Raw genomic sequence first — 26,559 nt, 5'->3', positions numbered from 1 at the left:
GCTCGCCCCCCCAGGGGCTTCAGCCTTTCTTTCCCTTCCATCTCCCCTGCAATACCTCGCAGGCAAGTGGCTTCTCCTTCACTTCCGGTCTTACCAAGATTGTATAGGGAGGGGGGAAAGGATCTAGGGGAAGGGGGATCTCGGGACTACCTCCCGGCTTCACAGTTTGCCCCCTAGGGGGGGCCGTCCCGGGATCTTTCCGAGAAGGACCTAGAGGACCTTGAGCTTCTGCCTGAAAGCATCAGGAGGCTCATTTCTTCCGCCATCTCTAAGGGCATTGCTTCAGGCCTTTCCCAACGGGAATGATCCTCTCAAGGGGTGGCAAATTCCCATTCTGGCTCCAGGCACCCCAGATCTCCATCCTCCTCTCGGGAACAGGATCCACCCAGGCCCCCTTCCCCTTCGGTGGTTAGTGAGGGCTCTATTCTAGGGGAAGTTGCTCATCCAGACCTGGGGTTCTCGGAGGATGAGGGCTCTGTTCCTCCTGATCCCCGGGCATTCCCAGGCCTCTTTCCTCCCCCAGCCTTCAAGTCTCTTCTAAATAAGGCTAAAAAGATTACTCAGATTGGTATGGGGGCTCCTCCAGTGTCCCAACACAGGGATCCCAACCTGGCTATGTTTATTAATCCCAATACGGATAGGGCGGAAGTCCCAGCCCCTCTTTTATTCCTAGAGGTGGTTAAGAACCAGTGGGCTCAACCTTCCTTTTTTCCCAAACCTGGGAGTAATGATTGGCTCTTCTACAATATGGAGCAGGCCTTCTCCCAGGCCCTACAACTTCCAACAGCAGACACCCCCATTGCTTTTCTTGCTAATGCATCTACCATGGTCTCAGGGCATGCAGCCGACAAGCTAAAGCCCAAGGACAAGCGTGCAGAACTTATTCTCCATAAGAATTTCAATGCTTCGGCCTGGGCCATTAAGTCGGCTGCTGCAGTCTCTTACTTTAATCGCACGATGGTTATATGGCTTCACCAATTACAGGACCACATTCCAATCCAAGATGAGCGTCTTCACCAAGACGTCACCAAAATTATCTCAGCCACCCAGTTTTCTGCAGACGCCACTCTAGATTCCATCAAGTTCACATCTAGGGCATTGTCCACCTAAGTAACATCAAGGCGCCTCTTGTGGCTTCGCAATTGGCAAATAGACAACAAGTCCAAATGGAATTTGGCAGCGGCCCCTTTCACCCGCCCCAATCTCTTCGGGGCTTTGCTTGACCTGATCCTTGTGGAAAACAAGGACAAGAAGAAGGTCCTTCCCTCTAACACCAAGAAGTCAGAGTCCCATCCGGCTTCTTACCGAAGACCTTCTTTCCGGCCTCCTGACCATGACTAACGCCAGCAGTGATATGCCCTTATAGATATGACAGACAGAGCCACCTTCCCTTTTATCAGGATAGGGGTATTTATTTTATTTTATTTTATTTATTTATTTATTTATTTATTTATTTTATTATTAAAATTTATATGCCGCCCAATCCCGAAGGACTCCAGGCGGTTTACAAAAGAAAAAGAGAAAGAAAAAATAAGAAAAAAAAGACAGTTTAAAATCACAACATGCATTCATTCTAACGGGCTGGACCTCAACAATGAGGTCAACAGCTCCAGGCCTGCCAGAACAGCCAAGTTTTAACAGCTTTCCTGAAGGCCATGAGAGGTATGGTCCGGATCTCTGGGGGTAGTTGATTTCAGAGGGTCGGAGCAGCCACAGAGAAAGCTGTCCTCCGGGGGCCCGCCAGCCGACACTGTCTGGCTGATGGCATCCGAAGGAGGCCCAATGTGTGGGATCTTACTGGCCGCTTGGAGGTATGTGGCAGTAGGCGGTCCCGCAGGTATGCTGGCCCTAAGCCATGTAGGGCTTTAAAGGTAATAATCAACACCCTGAATTGCGTCTGGAGACCAATTGGTAGCCAGTGCAGCTCGCGGAGGACAGATGTGGAGGGGGCGGCCACCCTTTCTGCAGAAGGAAATGACTCCAATCCGAGTGAGCCCATAGGTGGCTGTCTGGCGTTCTTCACGGATCAGTGGGACCAGATAACATCAGATGCCTGGGTCAGGTCAACCATCAGGGATGGCCTCTGCCTGGAGTTTCTCTCCCTTCCCCAGACGCTCTTCAGGACCTTCCCCCCGTCCAGGAATCTGGAACAACACCACCTAATGAGACTAGCCATCCAACATCTGCTGGACATTCAGGCAGTAGAACCGGTCCCACCAGAGGTGTACGGGTCGGGTCTATACTCCAACCTCTTTGTTGTCCCGAAGAGCTCGGGGGGATGGAGAGCAATCTTGGACCTAAAGCGCCTCAATTCTTATCTGGTCTACTGACACTTCAAAATGTCATCTCTCAGGTCCATTCTCCTGGGGATCTGGCGGGGCAATTTCATGGCATCTGTAGATTTGATGGAAGCATATCTGCATATCCCAATCAGACCGCCCATCGCAGATTCCTTCGCTTCTCCCATGAGGGGCACCAGTTCCAATACAGGGCTCTCCCATTTGGTCTAGCCTCTGCTCCCCGCACGTTCATGAAGGTCCTGGCAGCATTGGCGGCTCACCTGTGATCTCTCCCGGTGAGACTCCGTTGCTATCTTGACGATGTGCTCGTTATGGCCCAATCTCGCACACTGGCAATTCACGACTTGAACCTGACCATCAGAACGTTACAGTCCTTAGGATTTTCCATCAACTTTCCCAAGAGCCATCTCTCTCCCTCGATGAAGATCCTTCATCTGGGCACAGTGATAGACTCTATTGTGAGACTTGTTCGACTTTTCCCAGAACATCTCACAAATCTGCAATCCTTGGCATGACACATCTGCGCAAATCGGTCAGTTTCCATCCTGACCTTGGCCCGTTTGCTGGGCAAGATGGTATCATGCATAGGGATAGTTCCCTGGGCCCGTCTCCATTCTCGGACACTCCAATGGATGCTCATCCCCTACCAATGCCACCGCATGAGCAATTCTCTGCGTTCAGTCACCCTATCACCAGAGCTTCGCTAGTCCCTGACGTGGTGGTTGTTCCTGGCCTTGAGTCGCGGATCCGAACTGTGGGAACCAAATCGCATCTCGATCATGACAGACGCAAGCCCGGCTGGGGGGCCTTGATGGAATCCAGGCTGGGTCGTTGGACAATATCAGACCTGTGCCACAATATAAATTGGCTGGAGCTGAAGGCAGCTTGCCTGGCCCTCCTTCACTTTCGGAACTCAATTGCCATTTACCACATGCTCCTCCTGACGGACAATGTCGCCACAAAGGTCCACATAAACCGTCAGGGGGGGACTCATTCCAAGGGTCTCTGGCTGGAAGCTCAGAAACTCGAACTCTGGGTGAAGAAGAACCTGGTGTCAATAACTTCAGAACACATCTCAGGTGTAGTCAACCATCAGGCTGACTGGCTGAATTGGCAACAGTCAACCACAGCGAATGGCAGCTGATTCCAGAAATATTCCACAGAATCTACCACCACTTCAGTGAACTGTTGGTGGACTTGTTCGCGAGCCCGACCAATGCTTAACTGCCCCAGTTCTTCTCCCGCTTCCCGGCATGCAACACAGAAAGGACAGATGCCCTCAGAAGTCCATGGCCCCCGGGCCTTCTTTATGCCTTTCCCCCTCTCCCTCTAATCCAGGGGGCTCTGAGGAAGGTAGTGATAGAGAGGGCACACATCATCCCGGTGGCCCCTTATTAGCCGAGACAGCCTTGGTTTGCGGACCTTATCCAACTATCCATCTCTCCCCCATGGAGGATTCCTCAGGAGGAGATCACCCTGTGCCAGGGTCTCCTGTTACATCTGGAGTCCCAGTGGCTCCAACTGACCGCCTGGCACTTGAGCGGCGCCTCCTGAGAGATGCTAACCTGTCAGCCAAGGTCATTTCCACCATTGAGGCTTCCAGGCGCCTTTGGACCACACGGATTTATAATTCGTTTGTCTCCTGGTGCGGAAGGTTTCATCTACCTCCGACCAACGCCTCAGTTGCTCAAGTCCTTGAGTTCCTTTAACACGTCCTAGACCAAAGTCTCTCTCATAACACCTTACGGAGACAGGTGGCTGCCCTCTCATCTGTTCTGGCAGGGGATGGCTGATTCTCCTTGGCCCAGGTCCCACTAGTTAAACGGTTTCTAAAAGGGGCAGCAAACCTGTGCATAGGTTTCCAACATGGGATCTCTCCGTAGTCTTGAGAGCTCTCACGGGGGTCCCCTTTGAACCATTGAGGACAGTACACCTCAGGTATCTAACTCTAAAGGTGACGTTTCTTGTGGCTGTTACTTTGGCTTGATGTATATCTGAGGTAGGCGCCCTGTCGTCTAAGGAGGACCTATGCCAATTCCACCAAGACAGGGTCGTCCTGCAAATAGACCCAACATTCCTCCCGAAGGTCAATTCCCTGTTTCACAAATCCTAGGAGGTCATCCTCCCTAATTTCTGTCCCTCTCCCTCCCATAAGAGGGAACTTCTTTGGTACAGGCTTGATGTCTGCCATGCTTTGCGCATTTATCTCAGGTTCACATCTTCCTTTCGTCGATCAGAGGCCCTCTTCCTGTCCTTTCAGCCCAGCACCCTGGGGGCTAGGGTCTCTTAGGCAGACGGTTAAGACAGGCCATCATGGCGGCCTACGAAGCCTTATGTCAAGTTCCGCCTCCGGGAATTATGGCCTACTCCACTTGGAGTACAGCTACCACGGCCGTGTGCACCACTAGGGCCCCTCTAGAGGACATCTGTAGGGGCCTCTCCAACGCCCTTTATTCAACACTATCAATTAGATCGTTTCGCTTCAGTGGACGTGTCCTTCAGCCGTCGGGTTCTCCAGCAGGTGGCGACCTTCCCTCTCCCAGGGTCTACATCCCGCCCTGGGACTTAGCTTGGGTATGTCCCAGCTGTAGCCCCTCTCGCCGTATCTACAGGAAAAAGAACGTTGGTCCTTACCTGAATGTTTCTTTTCTGTAGAGAGGCGGGAGGGGTTACATCCCACCCTAGTGTTCTAGTTAGTTTGGGTGAGGGGTGGTCGCATGTGTGTGTGCATTGCCTTTTTTCCTTACATACTATCTTGCAGCTTTTTCCATTCAACCTCATGGAAACTGGGAGCCAATAGGGAAGGAAAGATACTTAAGAAAATTTTCTCAGTCTCTGGACCAATCAAGCTGTGACTAAACCCAGCTGTAGCCCCTCCTGCCTCTCTACAGAAAAGAAACGTTCAGGTAAGGACCAACATTCTTTCTCAATTTTTCTGAAACTTCAATTCTGTTGAACATCTGATCACCAAGAAGTCACGAATATGTTGGACATTACTAATTGTTCCATGACTTCTGAATCATTGTTCCAATTATTTTGAATGCCATTTTTGTCTATGTTGAGTTATTGTAAGTAATTTCCTGTTTCTAAACTATTTTACTGCTCAACTATTAATTTTCTGCAGCAGGATGTGTGGTCTTTGAAATGTAAGTAACAGATAAAATTTTACCTAAAAGTTTCAAACACTAGAGAAACATAGTAAACTGTGTTGATGATATAGTAAATTAGCCAATGTATAATTCTATGAATATACAGAATATTTAAACAAGAATTACAACAAAAAAATCCATGATTAAGGGAGGATTTCCAGGGAAAAGAGTTTTTATTTTTTTTCCTGAACCAATGTTTCTTAAAATGCTATCCCCTAATTCTTGTTGGGATTTTAGACTCCACCACAACTGCAGCTACAATTCCAGTTGGCAGGCATTAATGTAAGGAAAACATATGGGTGGTGGTGTAGGTATCTCATAGGGCTTTTCAGCCACTCCAATCACAGCCAACTCTTAAGGACATACAGTTCCTACCTCTGTAACTCAGATTGTATCAGAAACCAAAATCCATATCAATTATATGTCTAGAATGGAATTGATAACCACAAAGCCAACCATACTTTCAACCATTAATTACTTAACATTTTCCTAATGCCGAAGGGAAATGTTATTCCAAAGAAAGATTGTCATAAAATTCATTGTGAAGGTAATAGTTTTTCAGCTATGGGGCATGGAGAGAGCGTGCTCTACTTGACTTGCAATAAAGGTCGTCCTGCAGATATTCAAACATGCAGGGTGTTAAAGGTGATGTCCAGCAGCTTAAATGACTTGTCCTTGTATTAATTATCAAATCCTGCAATATTCTTTAACAGAGGACTCTGAATTTTTATCTCTCCTCCAAACTGTCTGGAATTGCTTTTTTATAAAAGAACACTGCAGATCTGTGCCCCCACCCCACATAAGGTTACCAGCCCTTTCAGAGATTAAGCAACAGTCCCAAGTTTTTCTTTTGAAAACCATCAGTTTCACATAATGGTTTTGCAAGAGAGAGATGACTTGAATGTGCAGTTGAGCAACACATGTTTGTATTATGTAAGAAACTCTCTTCAATCAAAATAAGATGCCTTGATGTTTACTAAGGGAACATATACTACAGGGAATATTAAAAATGGGTGTGCATGTCTTGCTGTATACTGTAATATGCCGTAATGCTGTTTTGGTAAAGTAGGCAACAACAATTTTGTGTCACTGAGGTCTTTTTCTTGCTATATCTATTTGTTTACAATATTTTCGTATTGAGTTGGCAGCTGCTTCTGGGCTGCTGCTACTGCTGTTTTTCTTGTTCTAATATATCAGGGATGCAAAGACAATTTCAAACCGTGGAATGGTTTAGGGGAGGAGAAGTGAAATTGTATATGTGCTTCACAGTTGAAATATTACAGCTGGCAAGATAAATTTCAGATTCCAAAATTACCTAAAAGCACTACTGGAGGAGAATATTTTGAAATGTACTGTATGTTTAACTCCAGGAGGTTTTTGAAATAATTTGTGTTTATTCAGAAACAATTTGGTGGGGAAAATGCATATTTCCAATGAAAGGGTCTTGCTTTTTAAAGAAGAAATATCCTGAAGTCAGCAGCTTTGTATAGTTCAACTTTTCTTTTGATGTTCTTTCCCCACGGTGGTAAAAGTTTTTATTCTGCGTCTTATTTTGATGGTACAGACTTCTTTATTTTTCCCTATGAGCTATAAATACTAAATTACAAAATCAGTTATGGTCACATCTACTCAGTTATGTCTTAAAGAAAGCTTTTTTACATATTTAAATTCTGTTTCATTGTACAGTAGTGTGATTATGGGAAAGAGAGAGCTTATGTATAATTTAAGGTAACTAAGCTTTCAGGAATGTAAGTGAAATGGAATAGGATAGATATCTGATCTCAGGTAATACTTGCAAGAATAAAATAAATGCAAAATGCTATGTGTTATTTTAACTAAATATGAAAAATGAAGAATCTGGTTTATAGATGGATAAGTTGAAAGTATGTAAATAAAGCTATTGTAAGTTTATTTTTAAAGTATTATTTCATAGATTTAGAAAATTTTGACTCTTCATATTGGTTGAAATACCATAGTCTGCATTAATTTTTAGTAAGAAGGATTTTAACTTCATATAAGATAAGAAGCAAAAATTTTAGAGCCTCAAATACAGACTTAACCATCATTCATCACAAATCTCATTTAATCGTAGGATTCAAGCATGGCTTGGCTTCTGAGAAAAGAAGGCTAACATACCAGCAAGAAAAAAGTTAAAAAATTGATCTTGTACAGATGGTTCTTATAACTGCATTTGAGACTAGGATTCCCACTGCTAAGCAATGCAGTTATAAAGTGCAAGTACCATGTGGCCGCTTAACAACCCACTTATAATGATAGAAGAGAAGATGAGAACAGAATAACAGAGTTGGAAGGGACCTTGGAGGTCTTCTAGTCCAACCCCCTGCTTAGGCAAGAAACCCTATACCATTTCAGGCAAATGATTGATCAGTTGAAAGTACTGTGTGCTTGCAATTAAAGTGAGATGAGCTCAATAAAGAAAGCAAAAATCTGCTAGTGAAAATACTCTTCAGATTACTGATGAATAAGAAGATATAGCAGGCATATTGTCTGTGTGTTTGTATTTCTATCTTGAATTACTGAAATGAAGATTTATTTTTATACCAATATGTCTTTCTCTACATTATGGAAATTTCTCCTGTTTCCATTGGCTATTTTCTCTATAATATAATTTTTGTTGCTATTTTAACATTCTATTGAGTACTCAATAGAAAATACCACTTTATGCCAACCAAAATCTGCTCTTATACATGGATTTATAAATGCCAAATCCTTCCTGTTCTTAAATTCCTCTTTTGGATTGAAAAAAATGAAAGACTGTCAAAGGTTAGTTAAGGTTTTTTTATACTAATTTGGAAGGGATTAAATAGGATTACAAATCTTTATCATATTGAGCTGCCCATGCAATCAGAGTGAAAGGAAGAAGTTCCTTTCATGGGTAGCTACTCTCAAGGTACCCAGTTGTGTGTTACAACACCCCTACTCTTTGGTTTGTTTTTCTTTGTTGTATTATCTTTTGGGTCGGGGAAAGTGCATGTTTTTAGGATGAGGTTCTTCTACACAACCACAAGACATAGAAATAACCAGACATAATGTTTCCTCAAGTTTAAAAGATCTCTATCCTGCTACAACAAATGTTCATAATGAGAATTAACAGGATGCTCAGAAATATAGGAATAAAATGTTAAGTAATCTGAATTCTTGTACCCAGGAAATAAGAGGGTTTTGTGCCTTTTATTTTGCTCCCTCTCTGCTCTGTAGATTATATGCTACTTGCGCTGAGTGCCCATAATGAAAATTCCTTAATTTGTCGACACACAAATTCAACCACAATTCCAACTGAGAAACTTGATATTTTACACCAACACAAATCTCCAAATTCTAGGAAATTCCTAGAAGTGGAGCATTCACATAACTCATCCAACAGCAGAAACACAAAGTAAATCTCATTTACATAATGAGGTTTGTAGCATTTGAAAGATGCAACCAAAAGTCAAAGATACAACCAGAGGTGGCATTCTGCCTGTTCGCCCTGGTTCGGGAGAACCAGTTGTGGCAGTGGTGGGAGGTTCTGGCCACCCACCCAGATGTCATCACAGACGCTATGCACATGCGCAGAAAGTTCTGTGCATGTGCACAAACGCCCTTTATGGGTGCTCCCGGTTCCGAACCAGTAGTGGTGATAGCATTTCATGCCTGGAAACAACCCAGAATACATCCTTCCTAGCAACAACAGCCAAATAAGCAGGAAACAAAAACAGATAATCAGTTAGGATTAGGAATAATTCCTTGATCAAGTCAAGGAAGAAACCACACCCCAGTCAAAACTGTCAGGGCAAAGTATGGTACATTCCTGTGTGCTGATGAGTGGAATTGAGATTGATATTTCATATATTTGCTCCATGTGATTGATACAAAAATTGTATCTGTATGTCCGTCTATGTGTAAACACCCACATAGCATTTTTATTGGTATTTGTATCTAGAAAACACTCTAGTTTAAATGATTTTCATTTTCAGTGGGATGAATTCAGATCTTTTTCGAAGTAAATAATATTTCTCAACATCATTGGATTTTAATAAGAGCCATATACAGGTAATCCTTGATTTACGACCACAATTGAGCCCAAAATTTCTGTTACTAAATGTGACATTTGTTAAGTGAGTTTTGCTCCATTTTACTACCTTTCTTGCCAAAGTTGTTAAGTGAATCACTGCAGTTGTTAAATTAAGTGAATTTGGCTTTCCCATTGACTTTGCTTGTCAGAAGGTCATAAAAGATGATCACGATTCCAGGACACTGTAAAGGTCATAAATGTGAATCAGTTGGCAATGGTCTGAATTTTGATCACATGACCAAGGGGATGCTGCAATGGTCATAAATGTGGAAAATGGTCATAAGTCACTATTTTCAGTGATGTAACTTTGAACGGTCATTAAATGAATTGTTGTACCGCGAAGTATAAGAGGGTGAAAATTTGGGTGCGTCTTATATACTGAATGTATACCGGTCCCAACCCTTTGGCCTCTGCTTCCCAGCAATTTATCTCTTTGCAGCAAACTGAGGCTTCAATAAGATATAGCAATCCCTGCAGCCTGTAACAGCTGATGATTGGGAGAAATTGAAAATGAAACTTGCTGTTTGCTGGTGGCAAATTGCTGCGAGGCAGATTTTTTTTCTTGTGCTAATCAGGCTGTTTGCTGCAATGAGGTAAGTGAACAACTATAAATGACTATAGAATGTTCAAATTATTAGACTTATTTTTTTAAAGACTGTTTTTTTATTATTCTAGACAACTTAACAAAATGAAGAAGCTTTTTAAAATAAATGCTTGATCTGAAGAGGCCCCATGCTATTATTTTAAAAAGTGCTATTCTTTTAAATAGCAGAGAATAACTATACTTCCAGAAAGCACATCAGTTTTAATAGCATCTGTACAAGTATAGTCTGAGATATAACACTACAAACACTGTTTGTTGCAAGGAGGCAAATTGCTGAGAGGCAGATATTTTTCCCTTGTTTTCCTCCCTAAAATCTAGGTGTGTCTTATACTTCAGAGCGTCTTATACTCCAGAAAATATGGTAAGTCGAGGACTAACTGTAGGAATTGTATCAAATCTTTTAAGCTGAAATTCTATACATTTTTAATGAAAATAATATCACTGATGCCATTCAATTTAAAGACAATATGCTTTATGTTAATGTGAGAGGACATAATGGAATATAACTACAGGATCAAAAGAATTTAATTAGGATTCTGAATTCTATAGTGTTTTATTTTGTGTAAATCAATTTTGACTATATAGGACAGTTGATGCATATGCATAATCAGGTATTATTTTTGTTATTGATTGGAAATTAATACAATAAACCCATTGATTACCATTGATAGAATGTTTTCTAGAATAATAGGATGCCTTTGTTCTTTGCATACCTCAGTGATACAGTTTTTTTAAAAAAATCTCACTATATATTGTAGCTATTACATTATTTCACTTGTATTCATCTGCGTTAAGGAGAAGAGTCACAAAAGATAGACGTCTAAATGGGAGTGTTTTGAGATTTTAAATACACTTGCAAAGTAGCGTCACAGATTTTGGAAGTTATTTAAAGAATGTGGTGGGTGGCAAGATTTTGTAGTAATGATAATCTTGTTTCTGAATGGTGGCAAAATATGCAATTTTACATATTTTCTAACTCACTTCAATGGAGAATGTGACATACTGATTATCCAGGCCAATTAATGGCTCCAGGTATATATAGTTGAATTATTAGCTTTATTTCCAGACAGATGTCATACTCTGCAGAATTTATACAAGTAAAACACTTCATATGTCAGTTTGACGAGAGAGTCATAAAATGCAATGGGTGGAAGAGACCTTAGAAATAATCTAATCCAGGGGTGTCAAACTCGTGGCCTACAGGCTGGATGTGCCACGTGCTGGTCATGCCCACCCCCAGTTTAGCAAAGAGGAAAAATGTTATGATACAACATGTGACGCCATGGTGATGCAAGTTTGACATCCCTGATCTAATCCAACCCCATCTAGGGAACCATGACTATAGCACTCTTACTAGATGGCCACTGAGCCTTTGTTTAAATATCTCCAATAAAGAACAGTCCATCATCACTTGAGAAATTCTGTTCTATTATCAAACAGCTATGCCACATGAAACCTTTTGTGATGTCCATTCGAAATCTATTCCTTGTAACTTTTAGCCATGGTTGCTTTCCATTTCTTCTGGAACAACTCTGAACAATTCTTCCCCATCTGCTACATGACCATACTTCAGATACTTGAAGCATTTATGTCTTCCCCAAAGTCTTTCAGGCTAAGCATGCCCAACACCATCAATCATTCCATAAAAGTTTTTCTCTCCAGGCCCTATATTGTTTTTCGCTCTCTTCTGGAAATTCTTTGGGACTCTGTTCTGAGATGTTTTCTTTTTTATCTTTCTGGTTGAAGAACACAATATTGTTATGATATTATACCCCTGTTTTCCTCATTTCCAGGGAAGTAATAGGGGACTGAAGATGGCTCCTTAATAGCAGAGCCAATGGCTACAGAAGAAAAGGCCTGCTGCCTAGGTCCCACCAAATGTAGATCCTTACAATCAGAAACTGTAACATGCACTCTCCACTGGATGTCGTGAGGCAGACAGGTAAAAGGTGGGGAGATGGTCCCTAAAAAAACAGCCAGCACTATGCCATGCAGGACTTTAAAGGTCAATACTTGTCTAGAAGGAGGAAAGTTATTTCTCTACCTTCTGTACCCTCTCATTCTTACAGCGGGATGGTTAGTGTGCAATACTGCAAGCTAATTCTCTGCCAGCAGTTCAATTCTGACAGGGCTCAGGGTTGATTCAGTCTTCCATCCTTCCAAGATTGGTAAAAGAAGACCCAGATTGTTGGAGGCAATAGGCCCGTGATGGCAAATCTTTGGCATGCGTGCCATAGGTGGCATGCAGAGCCCTCTCTGTGGGCACATGTGCCTTCGTCATCTGGTCTTCCAGGTTCTGTCACACGCATGCATGCCGGACAGCTGGTCCAGTGCGCATGCACACTGGCCAACTGCTCTCTTCTGGGTTCCGGTGCACATGCCCAAAGAGAGCAACCCAGAAGAGAGCAGCTGGACAGCGTGCATGCATATGACGGAACCCGGAAGAGCAGCAGGTGACAGCGTGCGTACCCCAGAGAGTTGGTCTCTTCCGGGTTTCTCTCTGTGGGCATATGCCCCTGAACCCAGAATAGAACAGCTGGCTGGTGCACATACCCACAGGGAGCTGCTCTCTGTGGGTATGTATGCCGGAACTCAGAAAAGAGCAGCTGGCTGGTGCGCATGCGTGCAAGACCAGCTGTCCAGCATGCATGCGCATAACAGAACCCAGCAGCTGGCTTCCACGTGTATGCGCTTCGGCCAGCTGCTCTCTTCTGGGTTTCAACACTCCAGTTTCAACACTCTGTGCCGAAAAGGTTAACCATCACTGCAATAGGCTGACTTTGTAAACAGAAAGGCCTATAAAGCACTGTGAAACGGTATATAATAAGTGCTATAGTTATTTTCTTTTTTTCCTTTTTTCACTTTTTTCTTTACTTTTGAAATGTTTCTTAGCTTGCTTTAAATCTTTTATCTTTGCACTTGTAAACTTTAATAAAGTTCCTTTTTAAAAAACATGATACTCTAGCCAGGAAAGTAGGGACCAGTATATCTTTTTCAGCTGTTGGATTGCCTTGTTTTCATCTTCCATGGTGGCATCCAGACATTTGTGTAAAATAAAGGCCAACTTTTCCTGTAGATACGGCGGGAGGGGCTACAGCTAGGTTTAGTCACAGCCTGTTTAAAAGTGTCTTTTTCTTTTTCTAGATTTTATTTTCTTTTAATCTGATTTGGGGGAGTTTTTTCAGACACAGTATATGAGCATGGTGGTGTATTGAATTAAGTACCACATTATCATGTCATGTAATATCATATTATAGAGCGAGACAGTATGGATTTGGATTTTGTGTCAATATTTAGAATAATATTTGATATCCCTACATTTTCAGCAGCAGCCAACTTTTAAAAGTACTACAGAATCTTTTTTTCTTGTTCAGAAGTAAATGTTAACATAACCTTTGAATTCATTCTATGCAGTCTCTTTATTAGGCACATTCTCAAGGTTGTACAATAACAGTAGCCACAAAACCATTTTTGTTTTACAAGGTAACACAATCTGTTGATTTCTCTCTCTCTTCTTGAAAATGATGGGGATTGCATATTTTGAATACAATGGAAAATGTAATGGACCATAGTGTATAATCTGGATGTGCCACATCTTATGAACAGAAATCAACAATACCTTTCAGTTAAACTTCGTATCATATTGGAATAGTTTTATTTTCAGTTGCTGGAAGTACGTGGAAGTAAAGCTTAGGTTGCTGTTTTTATTGTTATTCTTGTATACCATAGTCTTTATTTTCTTAAACAGAAATAAAATAAAAATCAATAAAAGAAAAGATGATGGGAGTAGGAGGACCTTGTCTTTTATTTGGAGTACACATAGTCTTCTTCTTATGACCCATAATTGAGCCCAGAATTTATGTTGCTAAGTAAGGAATTTGTTACGTGAGTTTTGCCCCATTTTACAACTTTTCCTGCCGTATTTGTTAAGTGAATCACTGCAGTTATTAAATTAGTAACATGGTTGTTAAGTGAATGTGGCTTTCCCATTGACTACATGTCAGAAGGTCACAAAAGATTATCGCATGACCCCAGGACACTGCAACCGTCATAAATATGAGTCAGTTGTCAAGCATCCAAATGTAAATCACGTGACCACAGGGATGCTGCCGCAGTCATAAGTGTGAAAATTGGTCATGTCACATTTTTCAGTGCTGTTGAACTTTGGTCATTAAATGAACTGTTGTAAGTTGAGGAATACCTTTATAGTCCACTTATGAATTGTGCCTAATAAGAGAAGGTGCAGTTTTGCTTATATTAAAATAGATACAGAGGTGGACAGTGTTATTGATCTATTTAAAAATATGCAGTGATGTATTTTTAAAATGTTTTTCAGAAGAGAATTTAGACTTGTGTCACTTTCCTTTCTCTTTGTTTAAAAAAGCTTGTTTATATGTTTGTGCAGATGTACATGTTTATAAAAGCATATAGTTGGAGACTGATGAATAAATTATCTTTCAGTTTAGAAGATGTTTTTTGCCACTGTAAAATAAACTTTAAAGGTGATTAATGATTATTTTGTTCTACAAAATCAGTGTGGTCAAGACAGAGAGTTGGGCTTTCCAACCACCTTCACCTCAAAAGCAAAAATTACGATTTCGTTCAAACCTTGTTATTCATTTCTATGAATCATTAATGCTTAGATGCAGAGCCAGTTCCTGTAAGTTACTGAGACATGTTAACATATACATTTTAATACTCATATTTATTGGGAGAAAGTTACAAAGTTGATCATTTATAAAAGGTGACATCAATAGCTTCTTTGGCTACTGATTATTGCTTTGAAAAATGTAGAAGCAGATTTCTTAAAACACCCATAAATATGTTTTGGACTGGAAGGCATTTTGGTAAAAAATGAATAAAAAAATGTAATTTTTTTACATTTATGAGTAATGCTTGTTTATTATCATTAGGAACGGTCTTTCTTCAAGGCCGCATATTTTGTTAGTGCTGTATTCATAATAAATTCTAATGTTGCACCAATGGAAGCTGTTGAGAAAGGGATATTTTCTGTAATGGTCTATGTACCTGCAGAGTGAAATCACTCTTCTGCTAGTGGGAATACATGGAAATGAACAGGACCGGGCTATAAATGTTAAATGAGGTTGCAGAATTTTGCACTTAAAGAAGCAGAGGTTCTGTTATATTCTGTTAATGGACTGTTCTTTGGTCTGAGAGGAGCTGAAAATAAATGTAAGCTTCTTGTTAAGTGCTGGTTGAATCAATACATTTGACATTTGTTCAGAACATCTCTGCAGACACTAGAAGGGAAGTAGTATACAGAGGGCATGATGAGATTAGAGGATCTGATCAATAGTATCCTGAAGGAATTGAATGAAGCAACCTAAGTATGGGTAGAAAGTGTCCAAATCGCCACTGTAAAATGATTGGCTATTATGGGTACCCTCGCTTGTTTGTTTTTTTCTAGAAGATTTTCTAGATAGGTTTGCATGTTGGGTGAGATTTTAAAGCAGTGTAATTTTAGAATAACAGAACAAAAAATAATGAACAGTATTAATTTCAAGTAACTGTCTCCAAATCAAGTATTTTTCTTGAAAATGTTTTGGATTTAATTGTAGTGGTTGTCTAAGACAATTGTACCATTGATTTCTGTATGCTCAGATGCATTGGGCTTAATGCACAGCTTTTTCATTGTAGTATTGACAACTGAATGACTGAAAGTTGAAGACCTTTCTTCATAAGAAATAGATTTAAAATGAAGATAACTCTGCAGCTCAAGTGTGATTTCAGCGCATCTACTTTTGGTTAGAAATTTTTAATGACCAAAAATTTACTTCAAGTTGAATCAAGTTTCTGATGACTTCATGTGTACAGCCATGTAGTATTTTTGACAGGAGTATAGAAGTGATGTTCCATTACCTTCGTTGTGAGCATGGTTTTTTTAAGTTCTCAGTCTAGCCTACAACCTTGATATTTTCTGGAGGTCTCCCTTTCAGTATTAATCGGACCCAACTTAGAATGATTTCTTGTCTCAGACCAAGGTTGCTGCCACCTGTTAAAACCAAGGATTATAATAACTTATTGAAAAATCGGGTTTTATATTTCTTTTTTGCTATTGCGTTCGCAGGAAGCTCTATTTTTTACAGAATATAATAAGGCATTTGAATGAGGTGAATTATAAATTGAAAATCCAAATGTTTCATGAACAGCTTTGAAACCCTAAGTGGGACATAAGTATTCATGTCCTATCTTCCTTGCAGCAACAATATCAATTAAATGATTGATCTATGGTCTGTATTCAGATATTTTTATTAACATAATAGATGCTTGATCCATTCAGAGAACATAATCTGCCCTCATTCTGTTGAATGATGATATCATTGTCCAGAGAACAATGTGCAAGAATCATAAAAAAATCTGATTAGTTCCCAAGCAGTGATTATAATGCACTGTATAATATTGTATCACTCTGAATAAGTGCGGTCTCTTGAGTTTCCTCCTTGGAACAGCACTTGAATGGCTCTTAACAAAACAAGTTATTAATTTTCCCACTAGTTCATTTACATCATGTTTCCCCCCCTTTTTAAAGAATGTTTTGTGGTTTTCCTCTTTTTTAGAGAAAAAAATAAAGCTTGTTGTTCAGATCCTTGTTCAGAAATTTACTATTTTTTCTCAGAAGTTAAATGGGTTTTGCCTTATTGTTATACACGAAGACACACTGGTTGAATGAAACCTACATGCAGTATAAAAAAAAAGAAGGGGAAATGAGTTGGTCTTGATTATAATTTTTTTTTTAAAAATTCATTATCATATTCACACAGCAGTAATGTTAGATATTTATGTACCAGTGTTTGAACAATTTCTAAATATGCTCAGACTTGTCTTCCGTATAATTGTTGTTGATCACATTCGTTTGGTCTCTTAGGTCTTATCCAGGCGGCCCTGCAAAAATTCCTATAACTCTATGTTTTCTGTTTTCTTCTCCTGCAACTGTTCCTTATATCTTGTCAACACATGAATATAGAAGAAAGATGATAGATATGTCTTTGCTGTTAGACAGTGTAAGTGGTTATTACAAAAAAAGAAAATCCATAGAAGTCATATGCCCTGCTATTTTCCTCCTGCAGTGAAAAATAGATCATCTGGATGTTATTCAACTTAATTTATAAATGTTGCCCATTATAGTCTAAAGATTCAGCATATTAGAATTGTACCTCATATCTGCTTAGATCAATGGCACAGTACCCCCTGCAAAATATTTGGCTGTTCTGCAGTCTCATACCAGTTTTTCTTTGAAACTGTATGAAATGCTATTCAAGGCCATTTCTCCTGTGCTTTGTTTTCTGCTGGTAGCTGCCCATCATACCCTTTGTTTCCCAGCTCATGTTTCATACTCACTCAGCTAGCTTCTGAAAATATCTGTGATCAGCAGTTGAGGAGGATGAAACAAGGAAAAAGTAGGTTTGGTTCATGCTATGTTGGATATGGCTTGCAATTCAAACAGATTGTGCAGTGGCAGGATTCCAAAAGTATTAAGAGTTTTCAAAGAAAACACGGATTATTTTTAAATTATAAAGTTTTATCAACAGATTTCGGCTTAAAGAGTAAGTACTATTTGCTGAAAAAGGAATTGGAAAGTGTCTCAGAGGTCTTCTGGTCCATTCCCCCTATCCTGAGAATGATTTCTCTGATCATCTCAGACATATGGATGTCGAACTTTTATTTGAAAACTTACAGTAATAGAGCACCCAGTTTTCTAAGAATTAGGTTGTTCTTCTGCATAATAGTCTCACAGGCAGGAAATTACTAATTTTGAATCCACATCCTCTTGTAAAAGTTCTTCAAGTATTGAGAGACTGCTATCATGTCTCCCTTCAGCCTTTTCTTTGTTTTAGGCCAGGGGTGTCAAACTCAGGTCACAGTGGCCTCACTTGATGTATCGGGACTTCCCCCCCCCCTTCATTAAACTGGGCATGGGCATGACTAGCGCATCAAACTCCCACCCGCTGGGCCAGAGGTTTAACAGCCCTGTTTTAGGCTAAGTATACACAATGATTTTAACTGTTTTTTTCATATAATTTAGCATTCAGGCCTCTCACCATCTTTGTTGCTCTTTTCAGTACTCTTTCCAGGCTCTCAGGATTTTTCTAGTATTGTGATGATAACAGCTGGATACAATATTCAAGGAGAGATCTGACCTGACAGCGTAGAAAAGATTATCGTTTCCCATGATCTCAACATTATACGTCTGTTGATGGAACCCAAGATTGCATGAGATGTTTTTAGCAGTGTTTAATTATGAAAATCCTTTTGAACAATGAGTCAGTTTTCTGAATTGTTACTGCTGAGTCAATTATGGCCTGTTTTGTACCTGTCCACCTGAGTGTGGAAACCTACATTTCTCCCCCTTGAATTGCATTTTGTTGAAAAATATCAGTGTTTATGGCTGTCAAGATCCTTTTGAACCTTCATCCTGTTTTCTGAATTGTTAGTAACTATGCAGATTTGCTGAATATCCCTTCTATCTCCTTGTCTTAAGTTATAAATCAAAATTTTGAAGATCAGTGGGCTCATGACACTGGATCTGAGGTACCCCACTATGTATCTCACTCTCTATGAATACATAGCTCCACTAAAGACTATATATGGGGTAGGGTTATTCAGGCAGCTGTATATAAAGGACACCTCAGCCATCTGATTCCAAAGAGTTCATCTACATCTTCTGTTTGGTTAGGTGGTCTTTGGCACACTCCCACAACAGTTCATTGTTGTTATTTCCTTCTCCTTTAATAGTCTCTCAGATTTTCAGCAAGATTTTTACCCTTGTCAAATCTACTGACTACCATCTCTTTAATCTTCTTCATGCGGAACAAATGCCACTATGAGAAAAAGACTAGAAATTATACTAAAGGCCTATGAGGATATAGAGGGGAAAGAGTTTGGACCACAAGTTGTGTTTTTGTCCATAATAGCAACTGAAGGTCATGGCCCAATAAATGTCACTCATTGGTTCAAATTGTCATAAAATTGAACTTTAGATTCTTGGACCATAGTCTATACCAGTGATGGCTAACCTTTTTTGGCTCTTGTGCCAAAAGCGGGGAGAGCGCAGGGGAGGGGGTTGTGCGCTGGCATGCCACACCCTTAATGCTATGCGTGCAACATCCCCCCCCCCGTGTTTTGGTGCACTTTTTTCACCCTCCCCAGGCTCCAGAGACTTTCTAGGAGCCTGGGGCGGGTGAAAACAGTCTCCCTTACCCCCCCCCCCTCGGAGGCCCTCCCGAGGCTTCAGGAGCTTCCCTGAAGCCTCCGGAGAGCGAAAAACGGCCCCACGGACAAACCAGAAGTCACTTCGCATGCATAGCATTATGGGTGTGGCACGCCTGCGTATGACCAAAAGTCACCGTTCTCAAATTTCTGGGTTCTCCATAGGGCTGTTTTTCGCCGTCTGGAGGCTTCACCCTCCTCAGGCTCCTAGAAAGGTAGACTGGAACATCTTGCGAAGAGTCAACTCCGCCTTCCTGTCATCGGTCTTTAGGTAATCAGCAACATCACCAGACACCACTATGGATGTGGAAGCTAAGGTGACCACTAGAGGGTCCACCGTGGGCACCTGTAAAGCCTTGAAAAAACTAGGTTCTATATTAAAGAATCTCCTATCGTTGCTGCTAGGGTTAGGAAATGTCCCGGGCTTATCCCACTGTTTACCACCTCTAAGAACAACTTAGGAGCAGGAATTTCCTGCTTTGCTGTGGGAGGCTCTGAGAAAACCGGCCCCTCCGGCTTCTTCCCTGGAACTCCTTCCTTGGCACCCTCCTTGGTGCTCTCAGTCTCACCGAGTTGTGCCATGGCCCTAGCCTTGTGTAATAGAGACTTGAATAAATCAGGGGGAAACAACTCCGAGAAAGCTGGTGGTTCAGGCTTTAATGTATCATCATCATCAGACATGTCTACTTCCCTTTGAACCCGATCCCCAGCCACAGAGCCTGTGCTAACAATAGAGGGTGACACCGGCCTGCGCACCTCAGGAAGAGATGGCTAGGCATGGCTTGGGATGTGCACCTTCCTCCAGCAGCCTTTGCCCCTGGAACAGAGGCTGTAGTCCCTTGCTGCAAACAGTCGCAATTCTATGTGATATTGCAGAAGAAATAAACATCTGAATGCTTGCAGGAAGTTGTTCCATGTCTCTAAGAAAAGAATCCTCTTCCCTTTCCTGGTCCTGGTCATCTGGCTGCAGAGCTAAGGAAGGCCTGATTGAATCCCTGTCCTCCATGGCATCCCTGCACTGGAAGGGGTCCCTTAAATAAGGTCCCTACTCTACCATGGAAAGAGAAGGGAAAGGGTTATCCCCTGCAAATTCCCTAACATACTCTGGAGAGCCCACCCTGGAAGGTGGTCTGGTTGCAGGCCTAATGGGTGGTCTGGATCTCAAGGGAGAACTAGGCCTGCCCCTCTGCTCCATCCTGGACACCTGTTTTTCCAGGGCCCTGTGTCTCCTTTCTTTGTCCTCTGAAGGGCCTTAGATGGCTTCTCAGCAGCCAGGGTCTTTTGCTGCCTTGCAGAGGTTGTAGGCCTGTACCTGCCACTGGAGGTTCCCTCCCCAGGAGACAAGGGGAGGAAGCAGGTCTCTCCTCACCATCTGCCATCCTTAAGCAGCGTCCCTGCCCAGCACACAGCATCAGGGCCCCTCCTAGCTCAGCACCCCTAACCTTGGCAGCCTCAAAGTCCCCCCAGGTCACTCACAGGCTCCATGTGTCTTCAGCCACCGGTAGACCTTTCCAGCCCCTTTTGCAAGTTGCGCGGCTGCCAGCGGTGCCACACGGTCTGCCGTGTGTCTCCTGAAGTCCCGCTCCGCTCCGAAGCCTCCTGGCTCGTCCTGAGCATGCAGAAGCCTGCCGCCGCCAACGTTGCAGAAGGGATTGCCCCCCAAGGAATCAGGGATAAGTGCGAGGCCCGGTAAAAGCCTCTGACTCATTCACAAAATGGCCACCAGAATGGTGTCCAGCCTCTAACAGCCCCCAGACCAAAGCCCAAGGTCCTTACCAGGAGCAAGACACACCAAGGATGGCTTCACTAGAGTCCGAGGGAGGCAGATGGCCAAAGGTAGGGAGGAAGAGAAGGCAGGATGGGTCTGGATTGAGTAATGATGTCTAAGCAACTCGTCCTTCTTAGGCCAGAGAGAGTTGAAACTGGGAGCCAGAAGCAAGGAGCACAGAGGTGTGGCTTCAATTTAACTGTCTCGAAGCCAATTGGACATCATAATACTCAATCCTGGCTAATCCTGCAAATTCTTCCAGAAAATATTTTATTTGCTTCTGCTGTGACCACTATTTTGGTTTTATTGTAGTTCTCCTGAACTATATATTAATGAACTGAAAATGTTGACATCTTGTATAAGCATGTTTCCCTGAAATGTAAAATTCTGTGATAGCAATTTGCATGGATTTTGTTAGGTGGGGAGCTCCCTGCTCCTTCAGTTACTTTGACTGCTAACAAGGAAGATAGCAAAAGGTACAGAATTTTATACTGTATAATCCCTGGAATCTCTGTCTTTGTGGTATTAGTGGAAAATATGTTTCTGTAAAGTAAACTGATGACATTCTTAACAATATATTGTTTTAGTTTAACTCAAAACATTGACCTTGGTTTTAATTATTGTACTTAAAAGTACAATGCACATTGCACTGGAACCATAATACCATTTTAGTGACTGATGTTACTGTTAGGTACCAATTACAATCTATTTTAGAAATAGATTCTTGAGCTGAATGAATCACTAGCTAGGGTAATTTAAATAAGGTTTATAGAGGAAAATGAACTGTAGAAAAAGAAATTTTACTGGAGAAAGCTATTGATGAAAATTAAGTGGAAAGATGAGGCAAAATTGAAAGTGCCCTGTGATCAATATTAGCATTATTAATGAATGCTAGTGGTTTAATGGATAGAGTAGTGCTGATGCTCCTCACAAAACCAATTTTTATGAAAGAAAATAGATGCTAGCAGTGGATAAGTTTGCAACTTTGGGCAAGATTCATGCAGAATGGAGAGTGAAAGCAGCATGCTTTGCTCACATTGAGATTTGTCCTCTAATATTGTACTACTTATCTTTACTATGACCTGATTGTGTCAGCTTCCCAGAAGCTATTGTTGTTGGTAAATATGGCAACAGCTATGCAATGTTAATGAGACAGGAAAATAGACCTGTTTTCCTGTTGCAACTTCAGCAGATCAGCATTGTTTTTACATTTTTAAGATAACATGTCTTGATGCATCATAAAAGCAAAGCAAGTGAGTAGACTTCTATAGAGAAAAGTGACTAATTAGCATAAGATTTCAAAATGTATTGATTGCTAATGCAAATCAATAATTAATCTTTGTGCCAAAACTTTGAATAGATTCATGATTCTGAATTATCATACATGCATCTTTTTAGTTTTCAGATATTTGTTACCAGACTAGGAAGAAACTGGATATAATTATTGCAGCTTTAGGCCTCACATATACAACCCTACAGCACCAACAATGTTTTTTTTTTAATTTATTGAATATCTATACCCTTCTTCAGGAGAAATTCATGCTTTTAGCCCATAGTTGGAAATATTGAATTATAACTAAGTTATCTCTAATACGAGTATCACAAGAGATAAGATTGTATTTTAGTTGCGTCTATATTATCACTGCTGATGACAAATGAACTTTTTTTACCCATAGTAACTCTTTCATATATATTAGTACTTCTGATTATAGATGTGTAGATGTGGGAGGGGAGGTCTTCACAATTAAAAATAATTTACAGACATAATACTGTGTTGAAACCTATTTCAATACAATGACAACTGAATCTAAAATAGCAAAATGTTTTACAAATAAGTTTCCGTAATCTGCTTCATTGATCTAGATCAGTGATTCTTAACCTTTTCTTCACCATATTTTAAATATTTTAAATATTTAAATATTTATTTTAAATATTTTAAATATTAAATATTTTTGTGACCCTTCACCATGTCCATGGACCCCCAAGACTTAACTCAAGATTTAAATCATAATATTTCTTCAAGCTTTCTTGATCCCCTGTGACAACATTGCATCCCCCCAGGGGTCCATATTTCCATTATTTCAGATGTGCATTTTAAAAATTCCTATGTTCATTTCAGTAAACAAAACAAAACAAAGTTAACATTTCCCCTTTTCACTAATTTCATCTTTACGCTAATTGACAAGCTTGCCCATTAGGATAGAGGCACTATATTTATAGATTTAAAAAAGGGAGAATAATTTTAAATAAAATGTAGTGGTATTGAACAGTGATCAATATTAAGTGAGAACTGTAAATTGACCATAAAGGATTGTAGATTGAAGAAGATATTCAGGTGCTAATGAGTAATTTGACAAACTAGTTGTGAACCTAAACTCTAGACCACGGGTGTCAAACTCGTGGTGTCATGTTGCTGTCACATGAATGTTTTACAACATTTTTCCCTTTGTGGAGCTGCGGTGGGCGTGGGCTGCATATGATGCATCTGGCCTGTGGGCCACCAGTTTGATACACTTGCTCTAGAGGGTAAACAACAGTGACAAATTCAACAAGGTACCCTTGTATACAAAGCCAGGGAGAGAAAGTGCCAGAATCTCTGAAGTGGTTGACAATACTTCTCATCTGTTCTATTCTGCCTATTGAAAAATATATGTCAGAAAAAAAATCTTTTTTTTAAAAGTAGAAATAGGCTTCAACTGTCTTGAGGGAATCAGATTTTTTTTCTCTCTCTCTTTCTCTCAATTCGCCCTCAGGAAATAGGCATTTTTAAAAATAACTTTTATTAAAAGGAGATTTTACAAAGTTTTTAAAACTGCAAACATAGGAGAATAGAAAAACAAAAAGATTATTAAAGGATAAAAGGAAAAGCAAACAACAAAACAATAAAAAAATCTAAAGAAGCAACTTTCAATCTTCATTGCAGCAGTTACAAACAGCAATTACCATCTCCACCCCCCCATACTGCATATTTATTTTATTTATTATTAAATTTATATTGCCGCTTATTCACCCATGGCAACTCAAGGTGGCTTACAGAATATAAAAACCACATCTAAAAACAGTAAAACTAATTAAAAAATCAAATCAATTAATGTAATAAAATCACCCTCCCACCTCTCCCTACCAACAGCTGATCACATGAGCCATTTAATGGGTTCCATCCCACTCTGGGTACCCCAGGCCCACTGGCAGCACCAGGTCTTCAGTGTCTTCCAGAAGAGAATTAGAGTGGGCGCCGTTCTAATCTCTGGGGGAATGATGTTCCAGAGAGAGGGAACCATCATGGAGAAAACTCTTGTTCTGGGTCCCACCAGATGTATCTCCCTCGGGGATGGAACCCACAATACTCCAGGCTTCCCCGCTCTGATGGTCGGGTAGATGTGACCAGCAAGAGACAGTCCCTCAGATAACCTGGTCCCAAGCCATGAAGCGCTTTAAAGGTGACAACCAGCACCTTGAATTGCATCTGTGCAAATCAGCAAAAAATGCAGCTCCCGCAGGACAAATAATACATGTGCACACCAGGGTCTGTACAACCATAGCTTCCTTCTTCCTATAAACATACCTTTTTAATCAATAAATCCCAAAATCAGCAGTTCATTTTTATTCATTTACAGTAAGATTCTACAAAGTGTTTCCACTGTTTTCCAGTGGAAGAGAGGGAGGGGTCACGTGTGGGTATTCTCAAAGCCTGATTGGTCCAAAGACTGAGAGAAAACTTCTTAAATACTCCTTCCTTCCATTCCTGCCCAGTTTCCTCTCAGTCTCTAGGTCCAAGCACTGTTTGAGATTGTTATTAGGTAGGAAAGTTTCGTTTTTGATCAATCTGATTTTTAAATTTGCCCCCCCCCCTTTCATAGGGCACAGGAAATCGTCCTGGCTGATTTTTGTCCGAGCCCTTATAGTGATAGGGAAAGGCTCTGGCACCGTTTGGACGTTCGTCGTGCTTTGCACATTTATCTTAGGCGGACTGTGTGGGTTTGCAGGTCGGAGGCTTTATTTGTCTCATTCCAGCCTGGGATGTTGGGAGCCAGGGTTTCTTCGGCTACCATTGGCGGTTGGCTGCGACAGGCCATCGTGGGGACCTACGAGGTGGCAGGTCATCCTGCCCCATCGGGGATAACAGCTCACTCCACTAGAAGTGCCGCGACCATGGGCTACTAGGGCTCGTTTTGAGGACATTTGTCGGGCCGCCACTTGGGCGTCCCCGACTCCTTTCATCCGGCACTATCATCTGGATGCATTCGCCTCTGCAGATGCTTCCTTTGGTCGGAGGATCCTACAGAGGGTGGCGGCTGATACTCCCCTTGGGCCATAGTTGTTTGCTTTTCCCTCCCTGGGACTAAGCTTGGGTATGTCCCACATGTGACCCCTCCCTCTCTTCCACTGGAAAAAGAACATTGGTCTTACCTGAACGTGTCTTTTCAGGGGAAGAGAGGGAGGGGTCAGGACCCATCCTAAGTTAGATTGTTGGGGCCAAGGGGAGGGCCGGGAAGTTCTCGGGGGTTTTGTTGTTGTATTTGTTTTCAGTACCATTGTTCGCCATTGAGGAAACTGGGCAGGAATGGAAGGAAGGAGTATTTAAGTTTTCTCTCAGTCTTTGGACCAATCAGGCTTTCAGAATACCCACACGTGACCCCTCCCTCTCTTCCCCTGAAAAGATACGTTCAGATAAGACCAACATTCTTTTTATAAAAGTGAATATTACAACCAAAATTCTTAACCCATTTTACCATACACTATTTAACTTATTCTTTTTCTGTTTCATATCTCAACAAACGTTTGTATATTTTAGCAATCACATATTCATCATAATTCATTTTTAAATTCCATTTTATCACATTCTGTTCCTGGTTTTTTTTTAATCTATATTAAAACTTTGTCTGAATTGTGCATATGTGAACCATTAAAAACTAAATCCCTTACATTCAGTTGTTCTCCTGACTTCCCTATTTTCCTATGCTAGTAAATCTTTATATGATAACTTTTGTCTGCTTCTCTTTTTCCATAAAATGCTTATTGAACTGAAGCCAATAAAGGTATTTCGGAGTATAGCCTGGGTTTGTATTCCATAGTCATTGTAATGCACTCCTAGTAAAATTACAATATCAAACCATCAGTAACTAGATCATCCAAATCTCAGACTATGACCTTCTAAATCTAAAAATCTTTTATTTCTTAATAACAGCTGTTCTTTTGTCCAAACCGCAGGCAGGAAAATACAATTTAAAATAATCTAATCCTAGTCCTCCTCTTCCCTTTACAGCTTGAAGGATCTTATAATTAACTTTTTAAAATCCTTTTAACCTTTTTTTATCCTCTGGGTTGTTTTTTTTTTTTTTTTTTTTTTGCCATTGTTTAAATGATACATCAGTTCTGAAAACAGGTATTGTCTTAAATAAGAGCATTCTAAATAACTCATTCATTTTTACCAT

The 26,559-nt window shown here is 40.9% G+C and overlaps 1 protein-coding gene across 4 annotated transcripts in view; it reads left to right on the top strand.

Annotated features, from left to right (window-relative positions):
* MGAT5 (alpha-1,6-mannosylglycoprotein 6-beta-N-acetylglucosaminyltransferase) overlaps nt 1-26,559 on the top strand; it is a 142,112-nt gene that overhangs the window by 24,981 nt on the left and 90,572 nt on the right. The window contains exon 2 of one of the 4 annotated variants that reach the window (XM_032223108.1): nt 11,922-12,070. The exons of the other annotated variants lie outside the window; for them this stretch is intronic. The gene's annotated coding sequence lies outside the window, so the exon portion shown is untranslated. The remainder of the gene's footprint in view (nt 1-11,921; nt 12,071-26,559) is intronic. 4 annotated transcript variants of the gene reach the window in all.

This window comes from Thamnophis elegans, chromosome 1 (assembly GCF_009769535.1).
Source record: "Thamnophis elegans isolate rThaEle1 chromosome 1, rThaEle1.pri, whole genome shotgun sequence".
Taxonomy (NCBI): Eukaryota; Metazoa; Chordata; class Lepidosauria; order Squamata; family Colubridae; genus Thamnophis; species Thamnophis elegans.
Note: the sequence above shows the minus strand (reverse complement) of the source record. Positions and strands in the feature narration are given on the sequence as shown.